The sequence below is a fragment of the Carettochelys insculpta genome, chromosome 1 (assembly GCF_033958435.1).
Source record: "Carettochelys insculpta isolate YL-2023 chromosome 1, ASM3395843v1, whole genome shotgun sequence".
Classification (NCBI taxonomy): domain Eukaryota; kingdom Metazoa; phylum Chordata; order Testudines; family Carettochelyidae; genus Carettochelys; species Carettochelys insculpta.
Window position 1 is genome coordinate 262,993,888 of NC_134137.1, and position 20,797 is coordinate 263,014,684.

Below are 20,797 nucleotides of genomic sequence, written 5' to 3' on the forward strand. Positions count from 1 at the left end.
TTTCTCCTGAAGAACAATATTAGGTCCCCCACTGAATGAAAAACCAAGCACAGTTTACGTGAAGTATACCAGCACAGACTTATCTGTGAAAGCTGGCTATACAATTGCAACTTTTCCTACTTGAGTTACATGCGCCTATCCAGCAGAGCAGAAATTCTACCCACCTCTTTAGCACTGTCCTTGTGGGAGCAGCAGCAACAATGGGAATTAATAATGACAAATACTGGGCAAATCTCTCTCTTTGCAAAATCCATCAGGAGTGAGAGAGGGAGGCACAGATGCCAAAACAGCAATGCAAGGTAAAATATTCCAATATTATGGTCTGTTAAGTACAGACTTAACGCACAGCAGAAGGAAAGCAGATGTCAAAATTAAAAGGGAGCATGGTTTCTTGTTTCATGCCACTTGTGGTTCCACTAGTCCTATACATGAATTTGCAGCACTAAGAGCTCTGTTCTGATGTCTGCTTGCTCCATTCCAGATCCCCAAAGAGAAATGCTAAATGCTGAACAGCAGGTAACTCACATGCTCCTCCTCCACCACCCCTCCCCTAACAACATGGGCATTACAGGAGCAGGCAGGATGGGGAATTGTGCTTGCTTTGTGCCCCACCTCTATCTTAGATGGTCTGTTCAGCCTCTGAGAAAATTTTCTCCAATAGTTCACATCACACACAAACTGGAATCACACTTAGCTCAACTCCCACCCTAGCAAATTAGGTACTAATGAAATGAAAGGGATGGGTCAATGCCCAGTACAGCAATCTGACCAAAGTTTGTTGGCACTATTTAATATACTAAGCAAACACGCAGCTGTGACACAGGACATACACATTTCAGCCTATCAAGTCAATCCAATTACAGCAGTGGGCTCTCAAACTGTGGTCAGCAGACCAGTGGTCTGTGACTGCCCTTCAGGTGGGCTGTGGACTTGCCCCGCTCCCTATCAGGGCTCCTGCTTTGGCACTCCAGTCCCATTGCGCCCCCCTGTAAGGCTGGAGCACAAGTGCCAGCTTCCTGCTGTGAGGTGGAATGGGAAAGGAGAGAGCCCTGAGTCTGACAGCCTGGATCTGGTTCACAGGAGGAAGCAGCAGCTCCCTACACTGCTTCCCTTCCCCCGGGGCTGTAATTGTGGCCAATGGGAGCAGTTGATCTGAGGTGCTGCCTTCTGATCAATGGAGCCAGGTAAGCCCTGTCCCCCTCCACAATTCCCAGACCTCACACCTGCACCCCCTTCCCAACCAGACCCCCCCACCTTCCTCCTACCCAAACCCACTTCCACCCCATCCTGCACAGCACTCCCACATTTGCTAGACCCCTCACCCCCACCACCACCCTGCTCCCTGGCGGCCCCCTACCGCACACTGAACTCCTAATTTCATAGGATCAGAGTTCTAGGGCTGGAAGGGACCTCAGGAGGTCATCTAGTCCAGCCCCCTGCCTAAAGCAGGATCAACCCCATCTGAAATCATGGCTGCAATGATTATGTTAAGACAGAACTTAAAAACCTCTAGGGAGGGACCACCCCACAGCCTAGGCTTCCCCTCACCAGATTTATTAACTCTGAGGTCCTAGAGCTAATCTGGCCTGTGGGAAGCCCTGAACCTCAGTCCTCCCCTCCACGAACGATAGCATGAGCAAGGTGTCAGTCGGGCACCATTAGGGAGGGGTTTTTTTTGTGCCTCTCACTTTCATGGCCCCCCAACTGATTTTCCTGTGGGTCAGTGGCTCCCAATCCAAAAAAAGTTCCCCGCACCTCCCATAAATGAAGACAATGTTGAAACCTTTTGCTTAGGACATAAAATGTTTTATTTTATTTAAAATGAAGTTTGGTAAATTAACATGATATATGCAGTCCTTTGTTGTAGCTGCATATTCATGCTTCAGTAGCCTAATATGAATAATTAAGCATTTAAGGTATTTAAAAATAAACAAATGCATTTTGTCATCATGGGTGGTTGGCTACAAGGTTTGTGTTGAGCAGGGTAGGCTGTGGGGCAAAAAGTTTGGGAACCACTGAATTACAGCATAGTCCTAACACCTATTTTAACAAAGATGTTTCCCCCAACCCCACAACCATTTAAACAATATTTCCTTGGTAAAGTACGTTAGACTCTTATTGATGGTCAGGAAAGTGCAAGATGTGCAAAGAAGGAATAGATAACATTCTTCTGGTGGCTCCCATACATGTCAACACATTTCATTCTCATCTATCCCTCTGAAAATTCCAGCCCCTAGCCTCCCATTTCCTGTACCTAACTTAAAGTACTTTAAAGTTCTCAAATGGAGTATCATTCATCTCTGCAAGTCTAGTAATCGGAGGACACAAGAGTGTTTCCATGACAAAAGTTATGTGCACAGTACTGAGACCACACCATGATGAACAAGTCTTGTAAAAATTCCCTACTAGCTCCCTTGTATTCACAGCTTCAGAACCATCATTTGAAGTCTCAATTAAAAGGAATATTAAGTCTGTCCACCCTCCCACTCCCACCAAATTAAGGTCTAATATGAGCAAATAAATCTCAGCCAATGAGAACATACTGAACGTAACTTAAAAAGGTATCACAAATCTGTGAAGACCACCTCACCCCAACAATCTTCTTTGTTCATGAGGGTAACAAATGCACTCATCTACATACAATTTTACCCTGTGCTCAGATACTATGGTAATAAGCATATTCCAATAGCAGACATTAAGCATATTCAAATTCTAGGTTACAATGAGACATTTTGTTATTGATACCACTTTCTAGGATACCTTCCTTGAAAATCACTTTAATGTCAATCACTGATGAAAGTGCTCTTAAAAGGTCATTTGAGATCACTGCCATCAGATATTTAGCACAAATATCATCTCCTGTTTTTGCTGTTTATGCCAACTACAGCTTGGAGTTTAGTAACTCATTGGTAACTATGACATGCTAAGAAATTTTCCCCAGCAATGCTCTTCAATGAACTCAAGTGGCTGCTTCTGCAGCCAAAACAAACTAATTTCACAGTAACAATTTCCTTTTATTCCTTGCTCCATGGAATTATGTTTATATTCTTCTGACCTGCTATGCAAGTTGCACTGGGCACTTAAGTATTCCAATTTTAAACACTTCCTACCCAAAAATTATGGGTTTGCTTTAGTCCTTTGAAAAAAAGTAGTTTGGCTAAACACCTCAAAAGGAATTTTACAGTAACCAATTTATTCTCTTCTCAAAACAGAATGTTCAGACTTTTGTAGTCTAGAGGCTAATAGAATCCGTGACAATGTAATTAAAACTGCCATTAATTTTTTTGCTAGGCTGTTAAGTTGCTGGTTTGAGCCAGATACAGGCTGCTACAAACCATTAGTTTAAGGAATTCAAACGCAGCCAATGGCTCCAATGGAAAACATGTCTCCAATTTGTCCTCCAAAACCCCGTAGGCAAAACTGTGCAAGGCAATTAAATTAGTTTATCCCATGACACTCTAAAAATGCCAACACCTGCTATTAGTTACTTATCCAATCCAGGAAGCCTACAAGCTTACCCATTTCTTCTTTACGTCACCCCCCCCCCCACCCTCCCATTTAACCTAGCAAAAGAATCCATAAAATTCTAAAGGTTCTCTCCAGATGCACTACTTTCCTTGTGCACTACTAAAGAGTACTGCAAACTACCAACAATACAAAAAAGCAGTCCAGTAGCACTTTAAAGACTAACAATTTTTTATAATGCCACCTAATAAAGGTTTTTTCAGTCTTTAAAGTGCTACTGGACTGCTTTTTTGTTTTGATAGTATATAAACTAAACACAACTCTGTTAATGTGAAAACTACCATGTACTTCTGGAAATTTATCTCCCATACAGTAAACCCTCTAGTTATGCAGAGGGTTGCATTCCAGCAACCCCTGCGTGACTCAAAATTTCACACAAGCCAAGGGGAGACAGGAACCGGGCTGCCGCCTGGTTCCCAGTTCCCCTGGGCTGTTTCTTGGCTCCCAGAGTGGTGGGGAGCCAGGAACCAGGCGGCAGCCTGGTTTCCAGTCTCCCTGCTGCTGTCAGGACCCAGGAAACTGACCAGCTCATGGCTGGTGGGGCAGGTAGGGGCTCATGGCTGGTCAGTTTCCTGGGTCCAGCAAACTCCGAGGAGAGGGGAACCAAGTCTCCACTGCCCCACCAGCAGGTTGGCTCTACCAGCTTCCACCCACGGGGCTGCAGGTCTCACCACCCCCTTGCTGGGGACCACGCAGCTGGGGCTGCCAGCTTCCAACTGCGGGGTCTCCCCACCCACCCCCAGCACTGACCACACCCCCCTTCCAACCCCCCCTTGCATAAACGCAGGATATGTGCATTCAAAATGTGCATAACTCGAGGGATTACTGTACAATTTTAACCTTGATCCTTGAATTTCTCCAATCACATCCCACTTTTCTTTCATGACTTGAAGATGGGGCTTTTAAACTATTCAGACAAAGACAAGCGCCCTGCAGAAGCTGGAGTTTAGATCTGTACTAAAAAGAGGTACAATAACTTTTCATTTAGTAATTAAATTAAAGCCAGTTGAAGAAAGTTAGCTTCATCAATCCCCCATTATTTTATCAACAATTCAAAATAAGCATCTGAGAACAGTAAAGCCAGCAATATGAGATATTGAATAAAATGAGGGTTCTACCGAAGCATTTTCCAAGTTACCTCATAGCCTTGCGTTAAGAAAATTCCCTTTTATCAAGAGCAAACGAAAGCATACCTCAATGCAGATTTGCAAAACAATCTGAAAGTTATTATCCACAAAATGTACTTGCATAAAAAAAATGTACCTCCTCAGCGAAATATTGATGTCTTCCCTATACTTTTTTTTTTGGTTAAAAAAAGCGTTCCAGTGTGCCTCTCACTGCTTCTGAAAGCTTTCCAAACATAGCCTTAGAGTAATTGGGTTCAGTAGCACCTCAACTTACTTTTTAAATGTGAAAGCCCCAGACATCTCCACAAATCCAATTTAATCGTGGCCCACAACATCCTCTGTCATTCTAGCTCTATACTTCTCCCCGTGGACTGTCAGCCACACTAAGTCGTATTATTTAGCAATAGGCATAAATTGAGCAGGGTAACAAACTTGTCTGTGCTCAAGGACAGAATAATGCATTAACAATGCATCCTTGTGCAGCCACTGACAGCTGTGTTGAAACCTGGGACCTCTGGAGCTTAGTGCATGAGCCTCTACAGTTTCAGCTAAAAACCAGCTGGTTCTCAACTAAGGCTGTAGAGGAGTCTCATTCACTCTCTATGCACCACTACATGGGACACTGAAGCACACCTAGGTGCATGGATTGCACTCGCACTCCATCTACATTAGATAGCCATCCTAACTTTGTATTTTGATAGTTACTGGTGCAGATTTACCACACTGTTTCTTTACAAGCTGTTAAACACAGCTACTGTATATACAGTGTACTTTGGGCACTTATCTCAAACCTGAATGTCGTAGCATGGAACTCAAACCTAGAATGCACGCAAAGGACATCTGAAGCCCAGCCAGATTCTTTCCTCCAACTACTTCACTTAAAATGACTGACTGCTGCAGTCCATACTAGTTGAAGTTTATTCACAATGTTTTTTGTAAACCCAACGTAGAACAAAGTGCAGTAGTGCAACATGGATGTGATGAATGCATGCTATAATCAAGCCTCCTATAACGCAAAACAAGTGGAGTCTTCTCACTAGCATGAAGACTGTGCTTTAGTGACTGCTGTTATTTGATTCTTAAGTCAATGAACAGCCCATATGACCTAGGCTAAACACTATTCTGCATGTTAGAGGGCAAGTGCCCCTCACGGAAGACAAGGCTATAGTGTTTTTAAGCACACCATAACAGTTAACTAGCATGACTTCAGTATTTCTTGGATTTAATTCTCAACAGTTGGCACTTCTTATCCAACTTCCCTCATTTAAATAGGTGAGATAGGAGTTGGTGCTAGATTTAAAAAACAGACCTGTATCTCATCATCAAATGTCTTATATGGTACACCTGTAGAAGTGAGGCTATATAGATGAGAACAGACCCTGTGACAGCAATGAGCCCTGAAAGACTCTATATGCCTGTGCCTAAGGGGAGAAGTATCAATAATAAATCCTACTTGAATATTTACAACTATTACTTTAAAATATGACCAGAAATATCAGATTTAATGTTTACTTACTTCTAAACACTCACTATAGGCTTTCATAATGATTGCCCATAATTAAATTTTTACAGTGGGCACCCTGGAGCCTGTGATCCTCACCCCTCCCTTAATTCTGTCTGTCCCCATCCCCCACAGGGCTGAGGCCAGGAGCAGGGCTGTGGCTCTGAGTACATGGGTGGGAAATTCCTGGACCCTGGGAATGGTGTGGGGCAAGAGGGACCCATACAAAAATGTGGGCACTGAAGCACTCCCCACAACCTTAGTTTCCCACACCTATGCAAATACATTTCAAATGCTGCAGAGTAGTGTTTCTTAAAACTGTTTGGTGCAACACTGACATTCGGTGAACAATTTGCAAGTAAGCCAGGAGGGTTTGGAAAGATACATTGCACACATATTTTGTAATTAAAACCAGATACAATGTTACTTCTTCATCCCTATGATACCTGATTAAATTACTTCATTTTGTTTTTTGCTATATGTTGTGGTTTGGCTTTTTGGACTGACAATTTTTAAAGAAAATTTTCATCGGTGTTCTGCATAAAAAAATATTGTTTGGCGCTCTATGGTCTCAACAAGTTTAACACTGCAGAGGAATATGACAGAAGGGTTCAGCAAGCTGAAAATACACACACCTGAAGACTAGCCTACCTCATCCCACTCCTCTCAGAAACATGGAAGCTCAACTTTTCTCCATCATCACACACTACAGCATGTCTTCTCATCGCTTATTTAGAACATATCTTCCATGCCACTGCAAAGCCACAAACCCTCCATCCCTAGGGTGAAGACCTTAAATCAACCATCTGGATGAAGGTTTCTTCTCTGGAAGCTTCAGCAAAGCGATACATTAGCCCACGTACTCCCCAGACCCCATTCTCCTTTATTTGCTGCTTTGACTTTCTAAGGGTCAACTAATAATTGACAGAAACAATAGCACAGAAAGGAACAAATAGCCATCACACAAGATGATTCTGATCAGACTACATTTTTTAATCCCAAAAATCTGTTTGCAATACATTCAATTCATCTATATTATTTTACTTAAGTTTAGATATATAGTGGGAGATAATCTGCATATTTATGCAAAAATTGTTATGGGAAGATGTATAGCTATAATGTTTGTTATCAATGTACATTTGCCTCGATTGCATTAAGAAATCTCTAGGATTTCAGTTTTGTGACATGACAGACTTCTACGGTATCACCACCACACATCAACATAACCCATAGAACTTGTTTACATGGACTGAAAGTTTTTATAACTTCTGTTCTGCTTTGTTTTCTGTATTCTATCTTGTGGTATGTTTTGAGAGAATGTCTGAATTGTAAGTTATGTACATATTTGAATTATCAGATCCTAAATCCAAGGATCATATTAGGCAGAAAGACATGTCTACATTTCATCTGAGCCGGAGCTGCAGCTAATATTAGACACACCTGAGCTCACAAGGCTGAAAACAGATTAAAATGTTGAAGCATGGGCTTAGACAACCCAACCTCAACGTCCACAGCATGCTTTAGAGGCCACCCTACCCTATCTATATGGTTATTTTAGCTGTGTTAACCCTCAGGTATGTTTACCTGAGCTGCCATATCTTGAATTGCAATTACACCAATAACCTGTCTGATCAAGGAACATACCCCCGCAGTACAAGATAAAACTCACTTCTATATACCAGATTTGTATCTCAAAACATATTATAGGAAAGTTTAGGGATGGACTGAGTTAACAAACATAGAATTAGGCCTTTTCAAATCCCCTTTCCTTTTACAGAAGAATTCTAAAAGATTTTATCTTAACTATAAGCATTGACAGTATAAAAGGTTTTTGTAGACCTTTGTAACCTCTCAACTCATGTCCCCTCCCTTCAAGATGAAAGCCTTGTAATTCCTTAAATACATAAGAGGGCACCCACCTCTTTCTAGAGGTGTATTTGAAAATTCTATTTCTAAATGTAAGCATTTAATTCAATAGCTTTCTGTTCAAAAGTTAAAATATTTTGCATGCCCATATAGACTCCAGTGATCCTAGTACAATTATTTGTTAATAACCTGAAGCCATTTAAGTACAGAATATTTCTATTTATTGGAAAATGTATTATTTGGCAATGCTTAAAAAACTCCCTTACCAAACTCAAAAGTTGAGATCACCTCTCCCAGGCATCTTCAGAGAATGCCTACAGACAACTATTCAGTGCTTTTTTATATTTTAAAAACTTTGCTTTAAAATGCACAAAGCCATTACACATTTAAGAGACTCTCTTGGATCAAGAACACCCCCTGAAACAGGAAGAGTTTGTACCACAAAAATTGGTATGCAACTCCTCTTCTACTAAAGCACCATAAAGGTTTGGTTAGGTCAGGAAAATGAGATGTGCACATAAAGGGATTGCTCCTCCTAAAAATCATAAAAAGTCAGGCAGGAGAAAGGGGTTGTCTAACTGAGGGTGCCCACCCTCATCCAGGACTGCCCCAGCTCCAAGCCTCCCACCTCCCAAGTGGCCTAAGTGGAGGGATGTTAAAGCTTTCACCCCTCCTCCTTCATACAGAAACATTGACTGTGAGGGAGTGAAGAGAAAGTGCACAGTTTGTGCCATTCCTCATTCTGGCTGGGGTGGGTAGGGGCAGAAAACCTGGGCCTGTCCCATCTGGAACATATGCATCCCTTCCTCCAGCTGTGTCCACTAGAGCTACAGCAGCCATAGAGGGATGGCTTCATCACCTGGCCCAAATCTAATATGCTAAGAGAGGACCGGGTCAGTCCTTCCCACAGCAGCCAGTATACTGAACCACTCATCTCCAGCCCCAAGCAATGAATTAAATGAAGCATGTACATTTTCATTTTATTTTTCAAAAACAACAAAAATTGAGTTAAGGACCCATGCAACCCTGGATAAATCTTCCTGCTTCTCTAGAATTCAAACCCTTTAAAAGTCAACTTGTTTGTTTTAAGTTATTTGGTACAAGTCATTTGAGGTAAATTGACATAGAGCTATCACAGCATTTCTAACTGTCGCGTATAACGCAGCACAGACTTTGACTAGCATATAATATAGTATACACCCCTTCCAAAATAGGGCACTGTGTCATCAACATTAAAAAAAACAAGGTAGGAAAAACCACAGAGTTCCTCATTATGTAGCTCTCAAACATATATGCTACAGCGCAGTTCATTACTAAAATACTACTAAATAAGGCCCTTCAGGTTAACAGGACATGCTTTTACACTGCTACAGAAATTACTAGTTTGAGAATGAAGAAATGCTCATGAACATGGAGAAGATTGTGTAGTGATGGACAAGATATTGCACCAATCTATACAAAGCACAGTTGGACCCAAGTGTCTCAAAGAGACTGACTGAAGAATTGAGAGAGATCTCCCCTGAGCGGTGACACCAAGACCGATATTTCAAAGGAGGAAGTAGAAAAAGCAGCGAAACGACTGAAGAACAACAAGAGCCCTGGAAATGATAAGTTTTGACAAGCGTGCTTTGCTTGCAGTTGTTGCCATGGCAGGGTTAGTAGTTTTGCAGCTTTTCACCTTGCACAGACTGGGCTGTTTGGAATTCTCCTGAGGATTCACAGAGGGGTCGGACTGCACTCTCAACCGTTACAAAGTCTTCTCGCACCTTACACTCCACCTCGCGACCCCTTTGTGAATTCCGAGGCTAGTAGGAATCAAGTGAGGTGGTTGATGCTCTTCTGGCAACACAACGTGCACCTGTGGAACAGACTTGACAACAGCATATGAGAGCAGTGAAAGCCAAGTTACACAAAAGGGTATAGTTCTGCAAGAGAGCAGGAGTAGCACTGACACCTATAAAGCATGTGTCCATGACCTGTCCCACAGCCATACTGTGGGGCAGACAAAAGGCAGACACGTTGATGGCAGTTTGTACCAACGTTACCCATACGTTGGAGCTGTCACTGATACGTGGGCCCCACTCTGAGGCCGTTGCTACTGCAGTCCAGAGGTACCAGGGCCACAGCCAGGCCATGGTTACAGGGTCCATAGCGGCAGTCTGTTCCCCAGGCAAAGGTGATTTTATCCCTGTAGGGGGCGTATGCAACTGCTTGTGACTGTTTCTGTCCCGTTGCGGTGTACGTAGCAGACCCATCGGTTACCCAGATGCTCTCTCTCCTCAGGCACAGTATCCAACGGAGGTGCCTCCACCACTGGTGAGAGGGCTACTGGTGGGTCGATGGCGGGTAGCTCATCCGCTAGCTGGGGATCATGCTGAAAAGTAATGGTTCCCAGGAGAAGGGCGTGTGGAACAGTGAGTGTGGGGGCTCCCAAGCACATGCGCTGCTGTAAGTAGTGTTTCCACTTGAAGTGGGTAGCTGCTTGCACCACTCCTGTATGTGCTCGCTCAGAGGTATCCGTGACCCACCCCATTAAGGGGATCGGGGTCCATACAGTAACAGGGGCCACTCAGTGTCCTGCAAAGCCCACACCACTGCTAGGATCTGCTTTTCCAGGGGGGTGTACCCGCTTTTGGCTTCGCGGAGGGTTCATGACCAGAAGCAGATAGGCTCTTTTCGTTGGGTTCCTACCTGCTGCCACAGACCCCAGGACACCACGTTGCTGACAGTTGTTACCTCCAGTTTAAACGGTTGGCCTTGCAGCGGTGCAGTGAGGCGGGCGTGGGCCACCACCGCCTCTTTGCAGAGATTGAAAGTTTGTTGGTGCTTCTCTGTCCAGTTCTACTGGGTGGCTTTTCGCACAAGCTCCTGTAAAGGACGCATAAGAAAAGCAAGGTGCGGCATAAAAGCACACCAGAAACCGAGAAGGCCCAGAAAGGTTTGCAACTTCTGTTTAGATGAGGGTGTGGGGAACACCTGGATGGTATGCCGCACTTTGGGCGGAATGCACTTCTCCGTACCCATCCACAGTACACCCAAGTAGACCACACTAGTGGCTGGCCCCTACACTTTCTTGGGGTTAATAGCCCACCCCCGTTCCTGAACACCTGTTATGACAGTGTTCAGGGCGGCTTGAACAGTCGGTTCATCTGGTCCCGAGATCATAACATCGATGTAGTGGTAGCAGGCTGTCCGGTCGGGGAGGTCCAAATCGGCCTGCACTAGCTGATGGCAGATCGTTGGGGAGTGCTTAAAGCCCTGCAGTAACACGGTAAACGTGTACTGCTTTGTTAGCCACATGAAGGCAAACTGTTCCTGACTCTCGGGATGAATGTCAATAGAGAAAAACGCATTGGCCAGGTCTACGACTGCATGCCACGGCAAGGCTGCCACAGTGATGCGCTCAGGATGGTAACCATCTCTGGAACTACAGCCATAAGCTCCGGGGTCACCTTATTGAGTTCCTGATAGTCTACTGTCACGCGCCACGATCCACCCGGCTTCTTCGCTGGCCAGATGGGGCTTTTGAAGGTGCTTAGCATGGGGCGAATAATATCCGCCTGTAGCAACGCAGCAATAGTGTCACTAATCTCATGCTCCCCACCAGGAATGCGATATTGCTTGACTGACCCCGGGGTCTGGGGGACTGGCAGATGCACAGGGTCCCATTTGGGATGTCCCCGCACTAGGGGTCCCACGGTTCTGATTACCTGAATGTAGCAGGGGTGCCCAAAGGCAAACAGCCCATACTGCGTATCCACACACCGGCCACGTAAGACGTCCATTCCAATGATGTATTCACCCAAAGGTGCAGCCAGCACTGTCACTCGAAAGGGAGGGGCTTTCCCCAGCATTAGGGTGACCTCCACTGCACAAGCAGTGGTCTCCGCTGCTCCGAGGCCCTGCACGACCCGCCGTCTGGGTAGAATGCAGAATGGTCACCTCAGCTCCAGTGTCTAACAGAGCTAACACATGCTGCTCCCCTTCCCAGGGCCACTTTATGATTAACAGGACATAGGGGCGCTGGTCCCCTGCTACCTGTCGCACAGCCACAGCCCATACCGCAGGGGACTCGCCTCCCCATCACTTCCTACGGGGAAGGGTCCAGTTGACAGGGGCACTGGGCTCTGTCCTCCCCCTGGGTCCCGTACCTCTTTGTGGTGCCTGGGTCTTGCCCGCCCTCTTGGAGGCGCTCTCATCCTCACTTCGCTGGGTAGGCAGCAGTTGTAACCAATGTTTGTACAAGTCTGGTGTTGGTAGACCATTGATCTCCTCACAGGGAACTCCTGCCTTCAGCAAGTCCATCCACATGATTCTCCGGGTCACCCTAGCGTGCCCTTTTTCCTGCCTGGGTGCTCCTGCCCAACCACCTTTTCCTTTTGTGGCGCGGACCGCTTTAGCGCCCATGACAGTCTTTAATTGCATCAACATTCCAACCAAGTCACCTATACGCCCATCCGCCGCCATGACCACAGCCATAAGGGAGGCCTTCAGCTTGGGGTGGGAGGGAGAGAGCAAGGCGTAAGAGCAGCATTGATGGATTTTCGGACCTCTACATCATCCGGTCCCGTCTCTCCCCTGAGAGCCACAGCCCAAGCCATGCCCAGCTGCTGCAGTGCACTCACCCCTTCCAGGATAGTATGCCAGAGTCTCACCAGTGCTTCCAGTTCCCCCCGGAGAGAGGTAGACTGTGTCCACTGCCACAAGCAACCAGCGGTTCAGGGACAGCGCTTCCACAGTGTTTCCCTGTGCATCAGTAACAACTTGCGAGTTCTGCAACGCCTGTCAGACCTGTGAATCCTGGGACAACACACCCATCTGGTGGAGCTCCTCAAGCAGCAGCAACACAGTGTTGCCCGCGTTGTCCCACACATGCGCCAGCCAGGCCAAAAGACCTTCCCCTGGCTTCTGCTTAAAACTCTTCACCATCTGCTGCAACTCACTTGTTTTAAATGTCCACCAGACCTCCAGCTACAATTGGCCTCCTTCTAACCTCAGTTCCCAAATGGGGTGCACCTGTCTCGGGACGGTTTGCACAGCCTCCCCGTTCACCACCACCACCTCCTCAGACAAGCAAGAGCTCCAAATGTTACCATCCCAGGTCTCAGGGTCCCAAGTGGCTAGCGCAAGGACCGCACACACTTGGGCCGTCGACACCGGTTCTTTCCCTACTTTCGCACGCCGCTGATTCGCCACTCTCGCTGCCAATACCTCACAATGATGGGTTAACTCTTGTGTCCTTTCGGACTGCGAGGTAACCACCTCCTGCACTATTGCCCGTGCATCTGCCAAATTGCGACATTCCTACTTGTCCCCCACCAGCGCCTTCTGCAAGCAAAGAAGCTCCTCATCCAGGGCGCGGAGGGCAGTTAGGAAAAGCCATGCTACCTCTCCCACCACCCTTTTCTCTGTCCCTGGCCGGCGGCTCAGCCACAGCTGACGCCGGAAAAGGTAGAAGGGGCATTGCGTCACGCCTGCCGCCTCCCGCAACTCTGGCTAGTCTGCTGGGGCTACCCAGCAGGCCACCATCTGCGCTACCGGCCCCCATCGCTCCATCGAGGGCCATCCTGGTATGCGCTGCAGGGCCAGCTCTGGCTTCCCTGCCTCCCCCGCCTTCGACCAAAAAGGCATCGTACCTGGAGAACCCCATTTGCTGCGCCAATTGTAACCAACCAGGCTTGGGTTCCCCAGAAACGAGGCTGCACCCAGAAGGCAAGTGCTATATTTGGTTTATTGAAAGCACGTGACACCCGCGACAGGAGCCCCGGAAACGCCACAGTCACCAGTGGGGGGAAAACCTGACGCAATCGGCGCTTCGCTTGGGGAGAGGCTCTGTAACAGGCCTCCTAACACTAGCTGATAAAGCTCAACTCATTAACATAAGATTGCCTAAAATTGCCTATGCATTCCTTATCACTATCTCTGGGGCCTACTGCCAGCATAGGCTTGAAGTTTTGGCAAGCATGCTTTGCTTGCAGTTGTTGCCATGGCAGGGTTAGTCGTTTTGCAGCTTTTCACCTTGCACAGACTGGGCTGTTTGGAATTCTCCTGAGGATTCACAGAGGGGTCGGACTGCACTCTCGACCGTCACAAAGGCTTCTCGCACCCTACACTCCACCCCGCGACCCCTTTGTGAATTCCGAGGCTAGTAGGAATCAAGTGAGGTGGTTGATGCTCTTCTGGCAACACAACGTGCACCTGTGGAACAGACTTCTCGCACCCTACAAAGGCCAAATCTAATTTTCCAAGACATGGATACATCCATATTTTTAATCTCTAGAGAATTCTCCAAACAGACGTAAATATAATGAAAAGGCTGTTAGAGCATTCTGGTAAAATTTTAGTATATATCTGGTTTCATGGCCTCCCAAGATTTGAGGTGTGAGTGTTTAAAGTTAAATGTACAAACAGAATAGCCTTTAGTATTTTTGGAATGAGGCAGTAGCAATCACGTTAAGTCTGTGGCCCAACTTCAACATTTTAGGATTATGGCACTAAACTGAGATGTCAATCAACAACCATGGGCTCCGCGCCCACTGATTTCAGATGCCTCTGTCACTATTTCCTTTCATCTTTCCCTGTCCAGTGCAGAGTGGCATATTTTCTGTAGACTAGCTCTGCACCAATCTACCCATTCTCTGTGAGGTCTGCCTCTTAAACTGTTCATTATGCCGAATACCAGGGGTCTTGATTTTCCATTCATCATTCATTCTGCAGATATGCCCAAATAGCTGTAACTTGCATTTTATAACCTTCTGCAGGAGGTTCTCTTTTGGCTCTCCCTAGATAGTTCATCATTGGTGATCCTGTGCATCCATCCTATTCTCAGGGTCTTTCTATAACTCCTCCTCTTGAACGCAAATATCCTTCTCTTTGAATCTTTTGTTACCATGCATGTCTCATCTCTGCAACGTGCTGCTGAATACACAAGTTTAAGACATTCAGTCTCATTCCTCAAACTAATTGCTTTGCTCTTCCAGATTTTAGTCCATCAGCTGCAACTCACTCTTGCTTTTGCTATTCTGATCTCCATTTCCTTCTTACAGTCTAGATCATATGTTACGCTACTCCCCAGATACGTGATCGAGTTTGCTATGGAGCATGAGATTTCAACAAAAGGACTGTAAGGAAGTGGATGGGGACATGGCGACTGAATCACGGGAAGTCCAAGAACATGATAGATACGATTTTGGTAAGAAGATGGGTAAGGTAAGTACAGCAGTGCCAAACTTTCCAAGGAGCAGATATATACTTGGACTACTGTCTAGTGATTGCATACAACAAGATGAAACTGAGAAGAGACTGTTTAAAAACTAACACTTTTAAACCAATCATTCTATTCCTTTCAACTATTCAATATAGCAATTTCAGTAACAAACATTTTGTTTTTCCTAATTTCTAATATTAAATATTAGAAATTTCTATAATCTTTGCAAAGCAAGCAGCTATGCAAGAGCCAAGGTGCTTTTCTTCTGGCTCATACCACTGAAAATAAGTAAGTATCTTGAAACTGCAAGGCAAAATACTGTCCTCACAAGTGTACAGTCACAGGGAAGACAACAGTACTCAACAGGTGTGAGCAGGATACAAAGGCAGAAGGGCTGCACAGCTTAGTACAAAGTTTTTTGAGTATGGATACCTAAAATCAGTCTCCTGCTTCAAAGCAGCCTGATTTTCAAAGATGTTAGACACCTGCAAACCAGATTATACAGCTCTCTGAACATCGGGTCACTTTCTTTAATACATGCTTAGGAACCTTGCTGTAGGCACCTACATTAGTAAATTTTAGCTCAAATTGTTTAATAACTATCTCCATGACTTAATTTACGTAGCACAACCTCAAGCCCTTTGTTTGCTTTCCCTCATGTTATGCTGTATCCAATCTCCAAAATTTACTTTAAAAGGGAAACAGCTTATGTGGTATATGATTTTTTTTTTAGCACAGCTTTGACTGCTGGAAAGTGCAAGTACTACCAAAAATTACAGGTGTGCCTTTGAGCAAAATTGGTTCACACAGCTTAGTGGTTGTCATACATTAGCCAGAGTATCCAAGTTGAATCTTTGATCGCATGCTGAATTTACAGGCCTGAGAGTGATAAGACATTTTGACTTTAACATACCAGGAGTCATTAGCACACAAATCTCTGTAAGACTGCTTTCAAAGTTGTTTTTCAGAACAGCATTGATTTTAAGTGGAACCTTTTCCTCTCCATTACATCTTCAGAGGATTATCTTTGAATGACAAGGCCTTCCAACTTCTCCTACTATAGGCAGAGTCTCCCATACTGTAGTCACCCCCTTCAAAAAGAGCTACATGAATTCATGGAGGACAGGTCCATCAATTGCTATTAGCCAAGATGGGTAGGAATGGTGTCCCTAGCCCAGGGGTCGGCAATCAAAAAAGCAAGAGTCATTTTTTTTCTAACTCAGTCAAAAAAAAAAAACCTCAATTCAAGAACCACAATGCATCTAAACAGGAGACAGTCCTTGGTGTCCAACCATGCTTTTTGTAACCCATATTTTAAGAACGCAGCACACAGATATGCCACGATATACAGCACATAAAGGGTAAGTTATCCAGTATTTCAAGAACACATTGCTATTTAGATATAAGTACTTCATTGTTAGTCTTTCAGACGTTCATCAAAATATGAAAAATAATCAGGAGAGGGTTTTTCTCTTTTCCCCTTCAAACTTGGCAATTATAGTATTGGGAGTCACAAAGAAGTCCTTAAAGAGCCACTTACAGCTCCAGAGCCACAGATTGCAGACCCCTGCCCTAGCCTTTGTCAGAAGAATGGAAATGGGTGACAGGGGAGGGATCACTTGATGATTACCTGTTCTGTTCATTCCTTTAGCACAGGGGTCAGTAAACTTTTTACATTGGTCCCCGCTTTTCATGCCTGCAATTAGCAGCCTCCTGCCACCCGCCGGCCAACCAGTCTAATGTAATCCAAACCAACTGAAATTTACTTTAATGTTCACATGAAACACTTTTGGCATTCATAACTTAGATAGAATGTTAAAACTTTATTAATCTGCATATAAATGTGAATACACATACATAAAAAAGTAATATTTCAATATTTAAGGAGATGGATGAGCCTGACACCCACAGCAGCCAATTGTGCTGTGATGGGGGCCCACACCCCCGCTTTGCTCACCCCTGCTCTAGGACATCTGGGCTTTGGTCACTGTTGGAAGACAAGATACTGAGGTAGATGGACCTTTGATCTGATCCAGTACAGCCATTCCTATGGTCATACTGCATTGAATAAGAATAGTGGTGCCAGGAGCAGGTTTGAGGAGGGAGTTAGCTACCTCATTTGAATAATTGCAGTCATGCTGAATCCTGCCCCCTTCTCTCCACCTCAGGCACTCCACTGATGGGAAGCTCTCTGTGCCACAGATCATATCTACTTGTACATTTGTGAAGGCACACATCTTGATTGGGCCATAGAGGACTATCACAACAAGGAAGGGATATAACAAAGAGGAAGGCATGTAACAGTGTACCTTCTATCTGCTCTACTGAGTACCTTTTAATCTAGTGGTAAGCAGTCAATTTCATTCTCCAATCAGCCAGCACTTCAAAATCGGACTATTTGAAAACCTTGAGAATTCAGCAAAATCTGTCAAGTTAAAAACAGACTTAAAAACTGCTTAAGCCATGTGCATGCCTGGCCATATACATCATCCACAGCTATTTTTAAGACAAGTTTTACCACCAGGATTAACATTTCTGCCTCTAAGATTCTCTCACAGACAAACCATATTAGTCAAACATTTTAAACATGATTCATGCTATCAGTTTCATTACTAGAGTGCAGCACAGAGATTAATCCTCATTTCCACTATCCAGAACTTTACTAGTATGAACCATATTGAGGCACTGCTCTTCTACCCCTGGAACAGTAGGCCAATTTTAGAGGGGAAGAAAGATATTAAATTGGAACTGACAATATCAAACACAAAGCCAAGAGCTATCCTGATCCCCATCGGAGAAACAGCCTATTGTTCACTGCTATCCCTACCTCCATATGGTCCTTCTCCACCCAGCTGTTAAAGCACCAAGGGAACCCCAGCTCTACCACTGAACAAAACTTCCTCTTTTCTCTACATACTATACTCTTTCATTAATGTATCCTTGAGCTCAAACTCTGTTCTTTACACCAGATTTTATTTTATTACAAGTTGATGATAAACATTTCAACAAGCTGTCTATAAAACGCAATCAAGTCTTACACAATCACCACTTGGTCTTTATGGAATACTGAACCTTTCCAAACTCATAAGGCTACTTTATAGATGAAAAACACTATGTGGAGCACACAAAATTGATGTGATGACAAATAACTAAAACACTTTCCTGATGCCACACAAATTTTCAAGGTGAACAATACAATACAGGAAGCTCAAGTACAGAGTGTCCTTTGATAAGAAACTGAATCTTCGAAGCAGCTGAACGTTCTCTTTAACGAACAAAGTCTGCTACCACTTCCACGAAACTACTTTGGGTTAAGGTTTTACAAAGACTTCAATAGAAAAAAAATATATAAAGCTAGTATGCTTACAATTCCAGCTCCAGAAGTTGTGCTCCCTTCTAAAGTACTGTCGCATATGGGTTACTCCACGCACTGAACCAAGTCACACAAATTAAATATTTATTAGGAAGTGAGTGGGAAAGACTAATCCTGCAAATTTCATTTTTATTTACAAGTTACTTTTCCTGATCTTTATAAGGTAACTACAGCTTCCGAACTACTCATTTGTATTTGAAGGTGGAGGAAAAATAAGTGTGCGTCCGTGTGTGCGCACCGCCCCCCCACCCTTAGGAAGGTGGCTAACTTTCCTTTAGCTTCTGTGCAACAGGATCACAAATCAGGCTTTTATCTAGTTCTGCTCTTGCTTCTTCCACCCTTAAGTCTTACTTCCTATATGCCACAATGCAACCATGTCCAAGTCCTTTCCTGCCATTTCTTATTTTCAAAGTTAACTGAGGTAAACTGGCATTAAGCTGACCTCCTTGACAATTTCTTGCTCAAGTTCAAAAAAGTGCCATCCAAGTTGCTTCACTCATCTCGTGCTCTACCAAAGTAGCTTCATTATGAAACACCATTCCTATTCTACTTCCAGACCTTCCCAAAACAGAAATTGGGAATGTCGTCAATTATACAGAACTGGGTGAAAGTTTTATGTCATGTAATACATACTGTTTTCTCCATCCATTGGACTTCAGGAGCAGGCCTCTAGGGGAAACAGGGTAGTCTCCAAAATACTGAACCTAGTGACCATAGCAGCTGGTGCACACAGACCATGCCCTAGTGGGGAAAGAATTCCTATAGCTTATATACCTTTATTTCTAACCCCCACCTCCCCATTCCCTTCTTAAGCCAGCAGTATCTTACCATGTCTGAAATGAAGGGGTCTAGATAAGAAATAGCTGCAGAGGTAGATTGTCATCCTTAGGAAGCCAAAAGTGGCCTTGCAAGGAAAAAATGTTGCAGGATTGTCAGAGACCCATTCATCCTGTGTGTAAGCGCTTTGTGTCACTTATCTAAATTTTGACCTTTATTTCCTTTGGCAGGCAGCTTCAATGTGGGAGACAAGGCTGCCATCACGAGGAAAAGAAAGAGATGTAAACAGAACCTTTTCTTGCAGCAGCTGGAGAAGGCTAACAGCATAGCCACTGTTACCCAAAAAAGCTGACAGAGCACTGGTGGCAGAGCATTCTGCAGTCCTGCAAAAGCATGCTCCAGTATAAGCAGAAAGACTCAGCAGAGCTCCTGATAGCTGTTAGAGAGCAAACCGAGATGCTGCATTCCCTACAGGAGAGGTAGAGGGACACCCAATGCTGTGCACATCATGTCGACTCCACTCCCTGCTGCCTGGCCTCTACTTGACATCTCAATCCCTGCCCTCATCATGGTTTCTGAATGCAGAGCTGGGGGAGGGCAAAGACAGTCTCCCACTCCACCATCACAAAAGGCTATTCCACTACACTTGACATCTCTCTTTTCTGCACCTTAACCCCCACCCCCAAATAAAAATATTTTTAAAATGGACACTCATTGGTTTACATGGGTTGGGCACACATCATAGGGGGAGGAGGGTGGTATCAACAGTTAAATGCAGCAGAATCATGTGGCTGTCTGCTCATTCATAATGCTATTTTTCAAAACCTCCCTGAATGCTGTTGCCTCTTCATGTGCATAAGTGAATGCCATTGTGCATGGATGTGCATAAACCCTGCTCATGGCATCTGTGTCTGCAACCCAGGCTGTCATGAAATTCTCTGTTTAATTTGCAAATGTTATGTAGAAGACAGCATGCTGCAACCATGGTGGGGATGTTGGTTTCAGAAAGGTCTAAACAAGTCAAAAGGCATCTGAATCTGGCTTTTAAATGGCCAAAGGCACATTCAACTGCTATTCTGCCCTTGCTCAGTCTGTAGTTGAAGGGTTCCTGACTGAAGTCCAGGGTGCCTGTGCATGGCTTCATGAAGCAAAGGGGCAGAGAATAAGCAGGGTCTCCCAGTATCACTATGGGCACCTGCACATCACCAATCTTGATATTCCATTCTGGGAAGACAGATCCATCCAGGAGCTCTCTGTACAGACCTGAATTTCTAAAGATGCACACATCACGCACCTTTCCCGAATATCCTATGATGTCAGTGAAATGACCTCTTATCCACAAATGCCTACAATATCATCAGAGAAGTACTCCTTTCAGTTTATGTATTCTGACACCAGTTGGTCCAAGGCCATGATGGGGA

The 20,797-nt window shown here is 44.6% G+C and overlaps 1 protein-coding gene and 1 long non-coding RNA gene across 13 annotated transcripts in view; one reads left to right on the forward strand and one right to left on the reverse strand.

The window, feature by feature from the left end:
- Window positions 1–20,797, reverse strand: part of WNK1 (WNK lysine deficient protein kinase 1) — a 170,884-nt gene that overhangs the window by 86,243 nt on the left and 63,844 nt on the right. The gene's annotated exons all lie outside the window — the stretch shown is intronic.
- Window positions 931–20,280, forward strand: LOC142007213 (uncharacterized). The gene is made up of 3 exons (XR_012643903.1): window positions 931–1,184; window positions 15,066–15,228; window positions 19,607–20,280. It is a non-coding gene; the product is annotated as an uncharacterized LOC142007213 (long non-coding RNA).